At 33.4% G+C, this 17331-nt stretch overlaps 1 non-coding gene across 1 annotated transcript; it reads left to right on the top strand.

The window, feature by feature from the left end:
- Window positions 1-9666: 9666 nt before the first annotated feature.
- On the top strand, window positions 9667-9773 carry LOC139903288 (small nucleolar RNA R71). Its single transcript, XR_011778119.1, has one exon. It is a non-coding gene; the product is annotated as a small nucleolar RNA R71 (small nucleolar RNA).
- The last annotated feature ends 7558 nt before the right edge of the window (window positions 9774-17331 follow it).

Raw genomic sequence — 17331 nt, forward strand, 5'->3', positions numbered from 1 at the left:
ACATAAAAGTATCAAAATGTTAAATGTTTAAAATAGATAAAAATTAATAAAAGATATAAACTCACCAATGGAACACTATTGATTTGGATAGGGATTCCAGTTCATATCATTGCTCGAGTTCCATGATTGGTGATAGGTGTCCAAGTAGGCTTGATTGGGGTCGTACAGGTCAAAGGGTGGTCGCATGTCGGGCTGATGTGGTGGATAGTAAGCAGGTCGAGTCGGGATGTAGTTATTTGGTACCTGATATGATAGCTGGCTCATGATTTGGTGCTGATGAACTTGCCAGCTATCGTGTTAGCGTTGCCTGGATTGCTCATACTCATTCGCGGCTCTCCACTGCTCATACTGATGATGCCTAGCCTGATTATTCATTTCCACCTCATCTACATGCTGGAAGACATCAGTATAACTATCCCTAATGACATCCCTAATGTCATCTGCTTCCTCCATCTCCTCATCTGAACCCCTCTCTACCTGTGAATGGGTGCCCTGATATGGTATTGGCATATTATGCCTCCGTATTAGTACCTTTGCACCCTGATAAACCTGCAAGCCTATGCTCTCGGTTTGTTCCTCAATCTCTACCATCAGACCCCCATGCTCTTTAACTACACCTAAGTACTCTCCAATGAGAGTAACAAAAATACGTCCCCCTATAATACTTCCTGTTTGCATACCCTCAACCACTTTAGATAAATAGTGGCCTACGCAATAAGGAATGTTAACAAAGCTCCTCGGGTCTCGAATACACTTAAGATAAAATAAATCGTTTAAGGTCATTTTTCCCTTATTTCTACCCCTTTGTGTAATCGAGTTCGCTAAGAATCTATGTATTATCCGAAGCTCTGCTATATCAATATCTAAGTAGGAGTGTCTTCCACCCCGCGTAAATTCCCTAAATTATGACATACGCCTCCATATGGCATTAGCGTCAAAATTCCTATCTACTTTTTCACCTTCAGTAATTAAACTATTACACTCAGGTGTAATAATCTCCATGGGGGTGTAGATTAATAAAGCTCTAGCCATGTCCAACATGGACATTCGGTACATTGTACCTCCTAAAAGAAATCTAATAAAACTTTTATCTCCTATCATAGTAACTTCATTATTTAACTCTATAGTGCTAAGCAATTCCACACACCATTCTCTATATATAGTTCTACATTTAGTAGATGAGCGGATCCAATCATTAAATGTAGAGCTACCATACCTCTGGACTAGTAAATCCCTAACCGGTTCAGCTAGGTGAACCGCTTCCAAAGGCTTCCAATTGATTACCCAAGGCATTTCAATATTTTTATGGTAAAGAATGTGCATGTTCTTTTAAAATTTTGCGTATTCTATCCAACAACGATCGAATCTTAGGTTGGGATGTAATTGTTGGTCATCGATAAGTGGGTGCATAATCCTCGGGTGAGGCTGAAATTGACGATAATGAGTGTAAAACATTGGTTCCGGCTCATAATATAACATGTGTTGATCTTAATGTTGTTGTTGTTCAGGTTGTGGTTCAGGTTGTGGTTCTTGATCAAGTTCTTGTTCATGTTCTTGTGCATGTTGTCTAGACGATGATGCACCGTTCGTATATGTATTTCTCTACAAAACACATTAAACACAAAATTTGTGCATCCAAATATGAATTAGTGTTAGCAAAATAACAAATTAAAACAATTACAATAACATGTTTAATCCATATTAAACTTATACTCATTTTCATATTTTTATCAAGTCTACAATTTTTCAAATAAGCATATATGAAAAGGTATACAAAGTTCATAAGCATTCAACTCAAATAACATGTTAAAATAACCATTACTAGCAATTAAACAAGTTTCAAATGACAATTACATCAATTTAATCAAGTTCATGAATTTTAGACTTAAAAGTCCACTTTGATGTTCAAAAATCATGTTTAGGATCAAAGTTTGGATCATTTAGCAACCTAAACATGCTACACTACTTAATTTAGCAATAATTCATAACAACAATCGGCCATAACCTATTTATATCAAAAAGCCCCAAATTGCTCAAAAACACAAACCCTAGATTTCTAAAAAAATTTGAAGTTTAAGGCTTTAAATCATGACAAATAGCATCAATTTAGGTTATACAAGCATAATATACTAAAAATTTAACTCTAATTAAGCTAGAATCATCAAAATTAAATTAGGACAATTGATTATAATTATCACAAATATTAGGAAATTTAGGAGTTGAGGGGTGAAATTTCTACCTTTTTGCTTCCCCATCTGAAGAAAGGCATGTTTATAGCGGATTATAGCAACAAATTTCGTAAATTTTGGTTAAAAATTGAAGATTTAAGGAGTGTTTGTGGGTGTTTGCTCGTGGATGTGTGTGTGTAAGTGTGAGACAGAGAACCAGCTCGTGGCCTTTTGTTCCTGACCAGTTCTGGGCTTCTATGATATCACATGGTTTTACAGTACAAACCCCATGCGATCGCATGGGGTGTATTTTTTTTTATAAAAAGGTTTTACTTATAAAAATAAAAATTGAATAAATTTAAAATTTTGTTTCTTTTTAGATTGAGTGCGTCTCGCTACGTTTACCTAGTTCGTCCCTCGACTAAATTTTATACTTTGTCATTTTGAAGCGTTTGTTTTAAAAGCAAATATTTTTGGGTTTTTTTAATGTTTTTGGCATACTTTAAATCAATAAGATTAAAAATAATGATAATAAAGTTTCTCGTCCCGCCCTCGGGTAAAGCAATTTCGGTTCAACGACCTAGTCTTCAACTCACGACGAATTTTAGAAATCATTTTTTTTTAATTTAATGAAATAAAGTACATTTTTGTTTTTAAATTCACACCAAACTTAAATTTAAAATACATATTAAAATTTCATATAAATATTAATAATATTTATACATTGGTTTTACAATAATATAGTTATATATTAATTTTAAAAACAAGGTAAAAATAAAAAAAAATAAAAATCTTTTTGGTCTTTTATCCCACTTTAATCAATCAAATATTAACAAAAATATACGTCCCTCTTTTGGGTAAAGTAATTTCGGCTATATTACCTAGTTTTACTTCTGACGAATTTCTGAAATATTTGGATTGACTGATTAAAGATATTTATACCTTATGAATAAACGGTAAATTTCGCAGTGATGCATTAAATTTTTGTATGATATCAATAATTTCGATTTCGCATACCTAATTTTATTGAATATCAATTTAATACTTTATAGCGAACGATTCAGCGTTTATTATCAAAAGGTTAAAAGCAATAAAAATAATTAAAAACTGTACATACTTACCTGTGAGATAGAATTCTAAAAGACCTGCTTTAGCCGACTCATAGGAGAGTCGTTCGATTTGGTTTTCCATAGCTACATAAGCGTAACCTCGATTTTTAATAACTTTTCTTCTAAACATATGAATGGTCCTTCTCTGCATAAAGTAACAAACTCGGTATTGAATGTGTTTGATTGTTCGAACATTTCCCTTCGTGTGACCATTTTCCGCATTTATGACATCTTTCAAGGTGTCGTGCTCTTCTTTTTATTGCGGATTTTGATTTTCCTTTACCAAATTGTGTCTTATGATGATCTTTCCTGAGTTCTTTCCTCACTTCGTCTATTTTTCCTCTTATCAATGATACCAGTTCACTCGGGAAAGTGTTATTATTACGTTTAGTAATCATAGCGTGTAGTAGTAGACCATGGGTTAGATCAAAGGAATTCTTCATCTCGTAAAACCTAAAAGAAAAAAAAATTCAGAATGGAGGGAGAAGACTAGTTCTTTAGGGTCTGCTAGGGAAAGACCATTCGGATTCCATTTTCAAGAACTACACAAAAACAGAAAATCTAACCCTAGACAGCATTATATTATCCTTTAAAACATTTGAATCTCCCCATACTTAGTTAGATGTGGTATCGAAATTGTGATTAACTTCATTATTAACTTCAATTGGAACATCAACAACTTGCATATCTCTGACTTTTGCTTCAAGCCATTTGTTGATTTCCTCTGTAACATTCACAAATTCAATTAACATCACCTTTTCTTTAGGCGACAATTTGGATACTAATCGGTTACATAACTTAAAGTTCCCCTTAATCCTAGCATCTTGAATCCGTTTATAAAGTTTCTTCGTTGAACTGTTAAAAACGAGTTCATCTAATTTTGTATCAATAACGGGGTTCTTTGTTATCAGGTCATCATTGGATGTTGCTTCATCTTCCCCACACTTTGGCGTTTTTATTGGTTCAAAAATTTTGGTTGGTGGAGATCTAAACTTTCGGTTCACAAAGGTGACCGATTTATCACCATACCTAAGTGTCATTCTACCTTCTCTTACATCAAAGAATGCTTCAGGTGTTGCTAAAAATGGGCGACCTAAAATTAGAAGAATATCAAGGTCTTCCTCCATATTAATAACTATGAAATTTGCAGCAAAGGTCAAACTTCCCACTTTAACAAGTAAATTGTTGGCTATTCCAATCGGGTGTTTAATGGTTTGATCAAATAATTGAACACCTATTCTGGTTGGTCTTAATTTACCCACACCTAATCTTTTGTATAAGGAAAGAGGCATAAAGTTTGCACTTGCTCCTAAATCTGCGAGCCCATTATACATAGCACCATCATTAAGCAAGCAAGAAATGATAAATTCACCTGGGTCTCCTACTTTAGTAAGTAGAGTTGGTTTGTTAACCTTTTCAGGGTGATCTTTTCTTGGTTGTTGCACTTCTACTTGAACTTCTTGTTCACATTTTTCTTCGTTTCTTGGAATAGGTGGTTTATATAGAAATTCTTCTTCATCACTCCAATTTGAAGCCTCCCCATCTTCCACTTTTGGCTTTTCATATGTCGTTGACAACATATTTATGTTTTCATTATGTGAGTTTTCTTGGGTCGTGCAATTATGATTAACTTCATTGTCAACTTCCATCGGACCATGAAAATAGTGTTTAACTCTGTGACCATTAACTTTAAATTCAATCCCATTTGAATTTATCAATTCTATTGTTCCATACGGGAAAACTCTTTTGACTATAAATGGTCCAGACCATCTTGATTTCAACTTTCCAGGAAATAGCTTGAATCGTGAATTGAAAAGAAGAACTCTGTCTCCTTCCTTAAATTCTTTTGAACTTCTGATTCTTTTATCATGCCATTTCTTTGTTCTTTCCTTATAGATTAACGAATTTTCATATGCATCATGTCTTAATTCTTCTAATTCATTTAGTTGACTTAACCGTAGATGTCTGGCTTGATGCAAATCAAAATTACATATCTTCAAAGCCCAAAATGCTTTGTACTCAATTTCTACTGGAAGGTGACATGTTTTTCCGTAAACAAGTTTAAAGGGTGTGGTTCCAATTGGAGTTTTGTAGGCTGTTCTAAAAGCCCAGAGTGCATCCTCCAATTTCAAGGACCATTTCTTCCGATTTGATCCTACGGTTTTCTCTAGAATACGTTTTAAAGCTCGGTTGATATTTTTAACTTGTCCACTTGTTTGTGGATGATAAGCCGTTGAGATTTTATGAGTTACTCCATATCTTTTGAAAACTTTCTCAAGTTGATTATTACAAAAATGAGTACCCCGATCACTTATTAAAGCTTTCGGTGTTCCGAACCTAGCAAAAAGACGTTTTAAGAAGTTGACTACAACTCGTGCATCGTTATTTGAGAGAGCTTGTGCTTTCGCCCATTTAGATACATAATCAATGGTTACGAGAATGTTGAGATTATTATGAGATTTTGGAAATGGACCCATAAAGTCAATACCCAAAACATCAAATACTTCACATACTTGAATGGCATTTTGTGGCATTTCATCACGTTGACTTATTATTATGTCCCTTTGACATGCATCACAGGATTTACAAAGAAGGTGTGCATCTTTGAAAATTGTAGGCCAATAGAATTGAGCGTCGTAGACTTTCCTTGCTGTAAGTTGAGGCCCACAATGCCCTCCAGTTGGTCATGTGTGACAATGGTTTAAGATTTGACTAGCTTCATCTCCAAATACGCATCGGCGTATTATTCCATCGGGACAACTTTTAAACAAATGTGGATCTTCCCAAAAATAGTGTTTTATATCACTAAAGAATTTCTTTCGTTTTTGGTACGACAACCCTTTTTCAAGGAATCCACATACTAAGTAGTTTGCAAAGTCTGCAAACCATGGAATTTCATTATAATCGATTTTCAAAAGATATTCATCAGAAAAGTTATCTTGTATGGCCGATTCATTTAGAACTTCTAATTCAGGATTTTCAAGGCGAGAAAGATGATCAGCGGCGAGATTTTCTGCTCCCTTTTTGTCTCTGATCTCAATATCGAACTCTTGTAAGAGTAAGATCCAACAGATTAATCGTGGTTTGGCATCTTATTTTGAAAATAGGTATCTAAGACCAGAATGGTCGGTATAGACCACCGTTTTTGCTAGAACGAGATATGAATGAAATTTTTCAAAAGCAAAGACAATAGCAAGGAGTTCTTTTAAGTAGTTGTGTAATTCGTTTGTGCTCCTTGTAATGTCTTACTAGCGTAATAAATAGGTTGAAATCGTTTTTCAATCCTTTGACCTAAAACGGCTCCCATTGCAAAATCACTCGCATCGCACATGAGTTCAAATGGCAGATTCCAATTTGGAGTTATCATGATCGGCGCATTAGTGAGTTTTTCTTTAAGAATATTAAAAGATTTTATGCATTCGTCCGAAAAGATGAATGGAGCATCCTTTTCTAGGAGTTTATTCATAGGAGTGGCAATTTTAGAAAAGTCTTTTATGAAACGTCGGTAAAAACCGGCATGCCCTAGAAAACTCCTAACTCCTCTAACATTGGTGGGATGTGGAAGTTTAGCAATTACATCTACTTTAGCTCTATCCACTTCAATTCCTTCCTTTGAAATTTTATGACCAAGAACGATGCCTTCTCTAACCATGAAATGGTATTTCTCCCAATTAAGTACTAGATTTGATTGCTCGCATCTAATAAGCATTCGTTCAAGATTAACTAGACATGTTTTAAAAATATCACCGAAGACTGAAAAGTCATCCATGAAAACTTCCATGCATTCTTCTATCATGTCGTGAAAAATCGCCATCATGCACCTTTGAAAGGTTGCAGGAGTGATTCAAAGTCCAAATGGCATGCGTTTGTAAGCAAAAGTACCATAAGGGCACGTGAATGTGGTTTTCTCTTGGTCCTCGGGTGCGATTGGAATTTGAAAGTATCCGGAGAAACCGTCAAGAAAACAATAGTAACTGTTCCCAGCTAACCTTTCCAACATTTGATCAATGAAAGGTAAGGGAAAGTGATCTTTTCTGGTGGCATCATTTAATTTTTTATAATCAATACAGACACGCCATCACGTTACAATCCTAGTAGGAATAAGCTCATTTTTTTCATTTGTGATAACAGTCATGCCACCCTTCTTAGACACGCATTGAACTGGGCTTACCCATGGACTATCAGAGATCGGATAAATTAAACATGTATCTAGCAGTTTAATAATTTCTTTCTTAACAACATCTTGCATATTTGGATTTAATCTTCGTTAGCGTTGCACATATGTTTTATGATTTTCTTCCATAAGTATTTTATGTGTGCAATACGAAGGACTTATACCTTTAATGTCATGAATCTTCCATGCAATAGCTGGTTTATGAGCTTTTAGCACAGAAATGAGTTGAGATTTTTCATTTTCAGTAAGAGAAGAAAATATTATTATAGGTAATTCAGATTCACCATATAAATAAGCGTATTCCAAATTGTTTGGAAGTGGCTTTAACTCTAATATCGGTGGTTCTTCTATCGATGATTTGTATCGATATCTGTCTTCCTCTTTTAACATTTGATGTTCTTCTGTTGTTGGTTCGTAATCATTAGCCATAAGTGCAGCTAACATTTCAGCTTCATCAATTAGTTCAGTTCCTTCTCCTAAAGAACATTCTCCTGTTCCTTGTAATTCTGGAAATTCTTCTAACAATTCTGCATGTGAATCTATAGTTTGAATATAATAACATCTATCATCTGCAGATTGCGGTTGTTGCATGGCTCTATCAAAAGAAACGGTTACACTCTCGTCCTCTATACTTAGGGTCAGTTTCTTACCGAACACGTCTAGTATTACTTTAGCCGTGTTTAAGAATGGTCTTCCTAATATGAGAGGAACTCGAGAATCTTCTTCCATGTCCAGAATAACAAAATCTACTGGAAATACTCAAGTACCAACTTTAACTAGCATGTTCTCCATTATCCCTCTAGGATATTTTACTGATCGATCTGCTAGTTGTATACTTATTCGTGTTGGTTTCAATTCTCCGAGGTCTAGTTTAGCGTTTAGTGAATATGGCATTAAATTTATACTAGCACCTAAGTCTGCCAGTGCTTCTATTGAACTAAGACTACCCAGAAAATATGGAATTGTAAAACTTTCTGGATCAGAGAGTTTTTCTGATAGATTATTCAACAGCACTGCAGAACAATTAGCATTCATTGTAACAGCTGAGAGTTCTTCCATTTTCTTTCTATTCGTGATTAGATCTTTCAGGAATTTAGCATATCTAGGCATTCCTGAAATCACATCAATGAAAGGAAGATTAACATTTATTTGTTTAAACATATCCAAAAATTTTGATTGCTCGGCTTCAAGTTTTTCTCTTCTCATTTTACTCGGGTAAGGAAGTGGTGGTTGGTATGGTTTAACATAAGGTTTAGCCTTAACCGTGTTATCTTCATTAACCTTTTCAACCACTGGTTCTGTTTCCTTATCTTGCTCAGGCTGTGGTGCCTGTATAGTAGGAATAGCATCATCAGAAATTACAGGTATTTCTGGTGGTTTAAGTGTAATACCACTTCTTATGGTAATGGCTTTAGCTGTTTCATTTCGGGGGTTAGCGTTTGTATCACTAGGTAGACTCCCCGGTTTTCTTTCACCTATTAACCTTGCTAGGTTATTTACTTCTTGTTCCAGATTTTGGATTGAAGCTTGTTGATTTCTAAATTCTTGAGCATTTTGTTCATTGGTTTGTTTTTGAGATGTGAAAAACTGCGTTTAAGATTCAACTAGCTTCGACATCATGTCTTCTAAATTTGGCTTTTTATCATCGGTTTGTGGTGGTTTATTTGGAAAAATAGGTCTTTGCTGGTTGTAAGTATTATTGGATACTTGTTGATTACTAGGACCTTGTTGGTTGTTGTATGGAACATTTCGGTTATAATTATGATTTTTATTGTAGTTTGGTCTTGGCGGTTGATAATTATTTTGATAATTATTTCCAGGCCTTTGGTTCATGTATGAAACATTCTCTCTTTGTTCTATTGTTTGTTCAATACTGAGACAATCTTTTGTCAAATGTGGTCCTCCACACTGTTCACAACTAATGCGTGTTGCGTGAATATCTTTAGTCATCTTTTCCATTCGTCTCTCGAAAGCATCTAACTTTGCGGAAATGGAATCAAAGTCATGGCTAGAATCGGCTCTAGCCGCTTTAGATGATCTAACGATGTCTTTTTCTTAATGCCACTCATGTGAGTGGGAGGCTATGTTATCAATAATTTTGTAAGCTTCAGTTGCGGTTTTCTTCATAATGGAACCACCAGCTGCTATGTCGATGTCTTTTCGTGTAGTAATGTCGCATCCTTGGTAGATTATTTATACTATTTGATAAGTGTCTAAGCCATATTGAGGACATCCTCTCAACAACTTTCCAAATCTTTTTCATGCTTCATATAGAGTTTCATTTGGCTTTTGCGTGAAAGTAACAATTTCTCCTTGAAGTCTCACGACTTTAGATGCCGGAAAGAATCTTTTAAGAAATTTTTAAACTAAAACATCCCATGTATCAATCGCCCCTTCAGGTACCGATTCTAACCAATCTTTGGCTTCTCCCTTTAAAGTCTAGGGAAATAACATGAGATAGATCGGTTCATCCTCAACTCACTGATTTTGAATAGAGTACAAATTCTATTAAAGGTACGAAGATGTTTGTTTGGATCTTCCTTCGGCGTACCACTAAATTGGCATTGATTAGTTACCATGTGTAGGATTTGTCCCTTGATTTCATAATCTGGCGCGTTAATGTCTGGTTGAGTAATGGCATGACCTTGGCCAGTGCGTGTAGCCCTCATTCGGTCTTCCATACTTAGAGGTTCCTGATTTTCCATGATTGAGTTTGTTGAATCTGAATCACTAGAGGATTCTGATTTAATGGGTTCTTCCTCGACAACCTCTGGTTGAATGATTGGTGGTTCCGGAGGAAATATTAGTGGTTCAGGATCTCTGAATTGTCTTTAAATATCCTCTGGGTTCTCAATTGTGAGGTCGGGATCAAAAAATAGATTATCGGAAATTTGAATTAGAGTACTTGGTCGACTTGATGATGATTCTAAAGAAAAATCAACGGCGACAATGTTGGCTAGATGCTTTGATCGAGTTACAGGTGGTGAACGTATGAAAGGTGGTGAACGTTTTGCTCGGTGCATTCACTGAATATCCCATTAGTTATAAAAATAAAAAATAAAAATTATATAAGTTATCAAATTAATAGACTTTTCTGATTTTGCCTACGTTTCGAATAGCCAATAGATGTAGCAGGTAGCCAGGACCCTTTAAATTGAAAGCCCACAACTTGACACTAACAAATCCAACTATTACTACGAACCAGAAAATTTTGAATGTCAATCAATTTGACAGCTTAAAATAATTTTTCGTCGAAATTTTTGAAGATAAAATCTATGTCCTAGAAACTAGAGCGTCGGGAAATAAGAAAGAAAAAGAGTGCGTCGAAAAACGTTGAAAAATAAAAAGTCGAAAAACAATAATAAGAAAGTAGAGCGTCGAAACTTAAAAGTCTTAAAACTAAATATTAAAAGTTGCGTCAAAAGGTATTAAAGCTTAAAAGAATTCTATATTTAAAATGGAAATAACTTAAATAGGCACTAAAATTTATTAAATATTAAAGCGATAAGTCGTAAAATTCTAAAGCACCTAAATCTTAGTCTAAAGAAAAAACACTTAAGGAATTTTACGGCAAAGCCTAAAAATCTAGAAATAAAAATAACTATGGCAAACTACTAATCTTAAAACTAATTACGAATAAAAAATATACAATTTACGAATTAAACGTTTAAAATATACAATTTATAAAAAGAAACAAAAAATGATAAAATTACTTATTTTTATAAAAATATTATTTTTATATTATTATTTTATAAAAGTACTAATTTATAAAGTAGTAAAACTAGTTAAAACTTAAAATATAAAATTAATTAAAACTAAAACTAATTATTATTTAATTAAACCCTAATAATAATAATTATATAATTTAACCCTAAACTTAATTAATTATTATAATTAATATTAATCGTAACCCTGTTTGTGTCGGCTGATGATTCAGGCCTGTCCCATCACTCCATGCGATCGCATGGAGTGTAGGTTTTAATTTCATGCGGTCGCATGACCTGCATGCTCAGATGGGTATGCAGGCTCAAAACTCGACAGGTTCAGTTTTTGTTTATTATATATTTTTTTATTTGTTTTTAATTTATAACTCTTACAAAATTTAAAATATAAGTGATATTTAAAATTATATTTTTAAGAACTAAAAAAAATACTTTTATACTTTATAAAAAAAATATTTTCTTTTTATTTAAACACTTAAATAGATAGAAATATATAATTATTATTATTATTATTATTATTATTATTATTATTATTATTATTATGTTTTTATATTTTTGTCTTTAATATTTAAAATGTATTTTTACAAAAATAAATTAAAACTTAATAAAAAATCCTTTTTTATAGCGTTTTGTTTCGGCGTCCCTGGCAGCGGTGACAAAAATACTTGATGTGTGCGAGGTGTAGTACGTAATACTATTAATTTTTACTACTAAATACTATTAAATACGATACAATTTTACACAAGTTATTTATTTATTTATTGAATGGATATACCTATACCTTGCTACAACACTTATAGGCAGTGTACCTAATCGTAGAGTAGTGTAGTTTTTAGTACGTTCGGTTCGTTCCACAGGGAGCTAGCTGAGTTTAACGCTATATATATTTTAAACTATATTTGTGTATATATATATATATATATATATATATATTTATATATATATATATATATATATATATATATATATATATATATATAAGTAGTGTTATTATTATTATAAAGGGAAGTTTTACCGTTTAGTGACCGGTTTGTCGATTTTAAAAGTTAAGTCACAATTAAAACCTAATGTAAAATATTAAATATACAAATGACTTAATTTAAAGCGTAAAGTAAATGACGATAAATAAAAGTGCGATAATTAAAAATGCAATAATTTAAAGTACGATAAATAAAATGACGATAAATAAAATGACGGTAAATAAAAGTACGATGAGATATAAATTAAAGGAATTATGCTTATTTAAACTTCCGTAATCATGATGTTTGACGTGTTGATTTTAATTTATTACCATGGGTTAATTGTCTTTTGTCCTGGATTATTCGATATGTCCATCTAGTTTTGTCCATAATAGTCCATCGGTCATAATTATAAAGTGCAAAAGTCTTTGCCAAATTTACCTTATACCCGAAGTCAAATATTCCAACTAATTGGGGACTTAAACTGTAACAAGGTCTTAATACTTTGTTTAGTGAGTACACAAGGTTATCGACTGCGTGTAATCCAAGGTTTTAATACTTTGTTAACAATTACACCAATTACCCTTGAATGTAATCCACCCCTGTTTTAATGAGTCCAGTGACTATTAATCCATCCCCGTGTCCGGTCAAATGAATAATTATTAGTATTTATAGATATCCCACCCACCGTACCAAGTCAAGCGTATGTGGTTATATATAAACACGTCAAATTATAAATCTCTATATTAAATCAACTGGATATCATTTAATTAATATAAAGCCCATTAATAGCCCATAGTCTAATTTCCACAAGTGTCGGTCTTTTGTCCAAACCCCAATTATGGTTCAAAGCCCAATAACCCAATCTTAATATTTAGTCCAACATCACGATTACTTCGGCTTAAATAAACATAATAATAACTTAGCTACTAGACATTAATTTAAAAAGGTTGAACATAACTTACAATGAGTATTAATTGCGTAGTGTTACACGGACAGAGTTTAGACTTACAAAGCCTTTAAAACATTCCTTACAATAACCCAATTATTATTAAACTTAAATTAAAATTAAAATTAAAATTATAAATATATATATTCTTTACAGAGGAAGAAAGAAAATTGAGGTGTGTATTACTCGTCAAATTCGTTGGCTATTTATAGGATCTGACCAAAATTTAGGGGCCATGCGATCGCATGGCCTGGGAGTGTTATTCCCATGCGATCGCATGGTGACTGGCACCAGCTCACATTCATTTGTTTTTTAGTGTGCCGACACATTATTTAAATATGTATATAATATATATAATTTTGTATAATTATATATATATTATATTATATTCATGTGCATAGTTAACTTGTACTTTCAGCTCCGTTGAGTCGCACGTTGATAGTTGGTTCATGTCCCGGTTCCGGATTTTCGAACGTCCTTTCGTACGATTTAATATCTTGTATTTTGCGTTTCGCGGCTTGTACTCTTGTAATTTCTAGACGTTTCTCATCAATAAATTGAACCACTTGGTTTGTACTTTGTACTTTTTAGCTTTTTGGTCGTTTGCGTCTTTAAATCGTCGAATCTGTCTTTTGTCTTCACCTTTTATTATTTAAACGAATATCACTTGTAAATAGAACAATTGCAACCAAAAGCTTGTCTTTCTTGAAGGATAATGCTATGAAATATATGTTCATTTTTAGCATTATCACAAGCTGTTTGGCAGCCCGTTTGGCAAGCCGTTTGGCTTGCTAATTTGCTGGATCGTAACTTAATTTCTTGTCTTTCACCATTTTCGCTCTAGAATCTTCGTTTTTGCTCTGACTCTCTTGATTCTCTTTGCATCGTCTTCGTAATTACTTTATCTACAAATTTAACCAAAAAAGCGATTATTTTGCCGAAATGTTTTGAACTTTATGCTTTTGGGACTCAATATCGGGGGTAAAAATGTGACTTTTTAGCCGATATCATTACCCATCACTTATCAACATACTCTCTTGCTAACTTTTTTAAAATAAAGTGGGATGCTTTCCTCAATCTAAGAGGACCACTATACCCTCTCCACATTAGAGGATTCTATGCAAATTTCCTATTTTCACACAATGATAAGAAGATATCATTTTCTCTTTATGGAAAAAGCTATTCTTTGACACTTCAAGAGGATGGAAATATCATGGATGCTCCAAATGAAGGACAGACATTCTTTCTAAATCCAAACTCTATTGATGAATTCCCTAATTGGATGGACATAAATAGTGTTTTTGAAACAATATGTGAAGGACCACTCAAATCTTAATCCATCAACAAGGATGGATTTCTTTGTCATCATCTCGCTGCAATGTATGATCTTCGGCAATAGATCATTACCTTGATTGTTAATGGAAAGGGAGAACTCCTTTGGCGATTAGATACAAATGAGATTACTCTCCTATGGTGTCTCTTGAGATCGTTCAAAGTAAATGTTGCATATCTTATGGGGTCAAAATTGAAACATGCAGTTCAAAACTTTCATATGTCTCATCCTTATGGTCTTCACCTGACCAAATATTTGCACATAATGGAATGAAATCCTCCTTCCATCATTCTACTCAAGTCTCTTCATACCCAATCTGTAGAGCTTCGAACAAACAAGTCCATGAACCTTCACTAGAAAACCCTCATAACTTTTCCTCCCTCTCATCTCAAGGACAAAATAATGTAATTCATGGAAACATTCTGAAAATTGGCCAACAATTAACCAAACTTGAGAACATCATCTAGGCCAATCGTCACTCCTCTTATTGCGACACTTACATCTCTGCCATATTCATGTAAATATCGTATGAGATATTAATTTCATGATTCCCTTGTGTTGTCTTCTATGATAGGAATGAATAAAAGTATTTGATTTGTGTATGGTTTGTGCTCTTCATTTTTTATTTCCACCATGTACAATTCAATGGGGGGCTTTGCTCTAAGGGCGAGCTTAGTTCTAGGGGGAACTAACCTTTTTGCTTCGACTAAAGGGGGAGAAAGATATGTATATAAGTGATGTTAACACTTGCGTATTTATAGATAAATGTCCCTCATCACTTATATGTTTGTCATCATCAAAACGGGGGAGAATGTTGGTTGATGTTGGTTTATGCCTAAACAATAATATTAATCTTAACCAATAATAATATATGTTTTGATGATGACAGATACATAGTCAAATGTGATTATCGACATCTTCACATAAAACACGCAAGTTCACTAATCTATACTTAATCTTGCAAATGACCAAAACAAACATTAAACAAAACTCAAATGAACTCACGGTTTGGTACACAGTCGAGCACAAGTCAGACTGTGTATGTTATGTACCACAGCTTTATGAAAAGAAAGTACACGGTAGACATCACGGTCAACCATGGGTCGATCGCATAAAGCCCTGTCTAAAACTGTTTATGCAATTAATGTTTGACTTCTTCTATGTATCTATAATTCACGAAACCTTTTTCAACATGCCTAGAATAGTTGCCCCTTCCATACCCAAAAGAGTTGTGGTCATTAGAACGCAAATCTCAGTTAATCATACTTAATGACACCTTAATGACGTTTTAACCTTGATTAAGGATAACACATAAGTGTTATAAAAAAAAATTTGTGATCCTAAAATATATCTAGACAAACTTAGGATGATCATCAAATACCAACACATAAGAGCTTTGGTCACTAAAACACTAATCCCACCAAATGACAACTTAGTGACATTTTAGTCTTAGTTAAAAATAATACTTAAGAGTGATAAAATAACTAGCAATGGCTTGTGATCTTAAAACACATCTAGACATGATTAGGATGATTACCAAGTCCAACTAAGAGTTTCCCTTGTACATGTGTTGGACATCAACGTATACTTATACATTAATCTTGCAATATGTCATATTGCAAGTAAACTTACATAGCCTAAGTATATGGTTATGTAATCTTTATGTGTTAGACTAGTATATCACTATGTATTATCACTAGTTATCTCTTTCTATGATTACATGAGTATTACTTGACTATGTGTTATTTGCCAACTTGCTTATACTCATTCAAATACATATATGAATGATACTACTTGTCTTGCTATGTGTTACAAGTTGGAAAACCATCAACTTGTATTTAGTCTACTCCAATACACTAATGTAACTTGGATAAATAATTGAAGAGTCATAATCTAGTGGTCTCAAAAAGATAAAGAATTATTAACACGCATATGGAATTTGCTTAAGTCTAGAAACAAATTTTCAGAATGGTCTAGTCTTGATTAACTTAATGTCTTACAAAACAAGCTTAAAGATGAATAATAATATGCTTTGTGATTAAGTGGGTTATTGTCATCAATGACATGTTGACCAACCAATAGACTTTAGCAACTGTTAATTCTAAACTAAAGATTATGATAAAACTGAGATTGCCTCAAATGATTATCATGACTTGTACCCAAGAATGTTAGACTTACCACTTTGAACATGACAAGTCACTATCAAGGCAATACATCTAAGATAATGAACACTTAATGCATATAGTAGTTGTATAGGATGTTGGGTATCTTTTGCATGTACTAAATGAAGTAAAGAGTCCAAAGATTTGAGTTCAAAATTGATTCAGACGGCTATAAAATGGATATATGTTTTGGACTTGACCACGCACGGTCGACCCACAGTCGATCGTAAACTCAGCTGCAACAACGACTACTTTCTTGAGTATCACTATAAATAGCAAGACTTGAAGAACATTTTAAATTGACCCTCTTGCATGTTTCAAATTCAAATATGTCAAAGATCACAGAGACCTTAAGTCATATTCATATGGCGATCAAGCAAGAGAAGATTCTATGATCTTATAGATATAGAATTGGTGTAAACTTACTATTAAAATTATTATCTTGTGAGTTTACTTAGTGTTGTAATATCCTTTGAATTGTCTTAGGATTATTATTACTAAAGAGTGAGTCTTGTACTTTGTAACTAGAAGCATATGCTAGCTGTTAATGTATGCAGGCTTCAGCAGTTAAGCTAAGAAAATGGCAGCAAGTTTACTTGGTGGTTAAGTTAGGGTTTGGCCAACCCTAATTTAAATAGGCCGATTTTAGGGTTTACATAGATTAGGGTTTTGTTTAATCCTTGTTTATAAATACTCTCTCATATGTACTTGTAATGTATCACCTCCAAATTAATAATAATACTCTCTAGTTCCAA

The sequence above is a fragment of the Rutidosis leptorrhynchoides genome, chromosome 3, assembly GCF_046630445.1.
Source record: "Rutidosis leptorrhynchoides isolate AG116_Rl617_1_P2 chromosome 3, CSIRO_AGI_Rlap_v1, whole genome shotgun sequence".
Classification (NCBI taxonomy): Eukaryota; Viridiplantae; Streptophyta; class Magnoliopsida; order Asterales; family Asteraceae; genus Rutidosis; species Rutidosis leptorrhynchoides.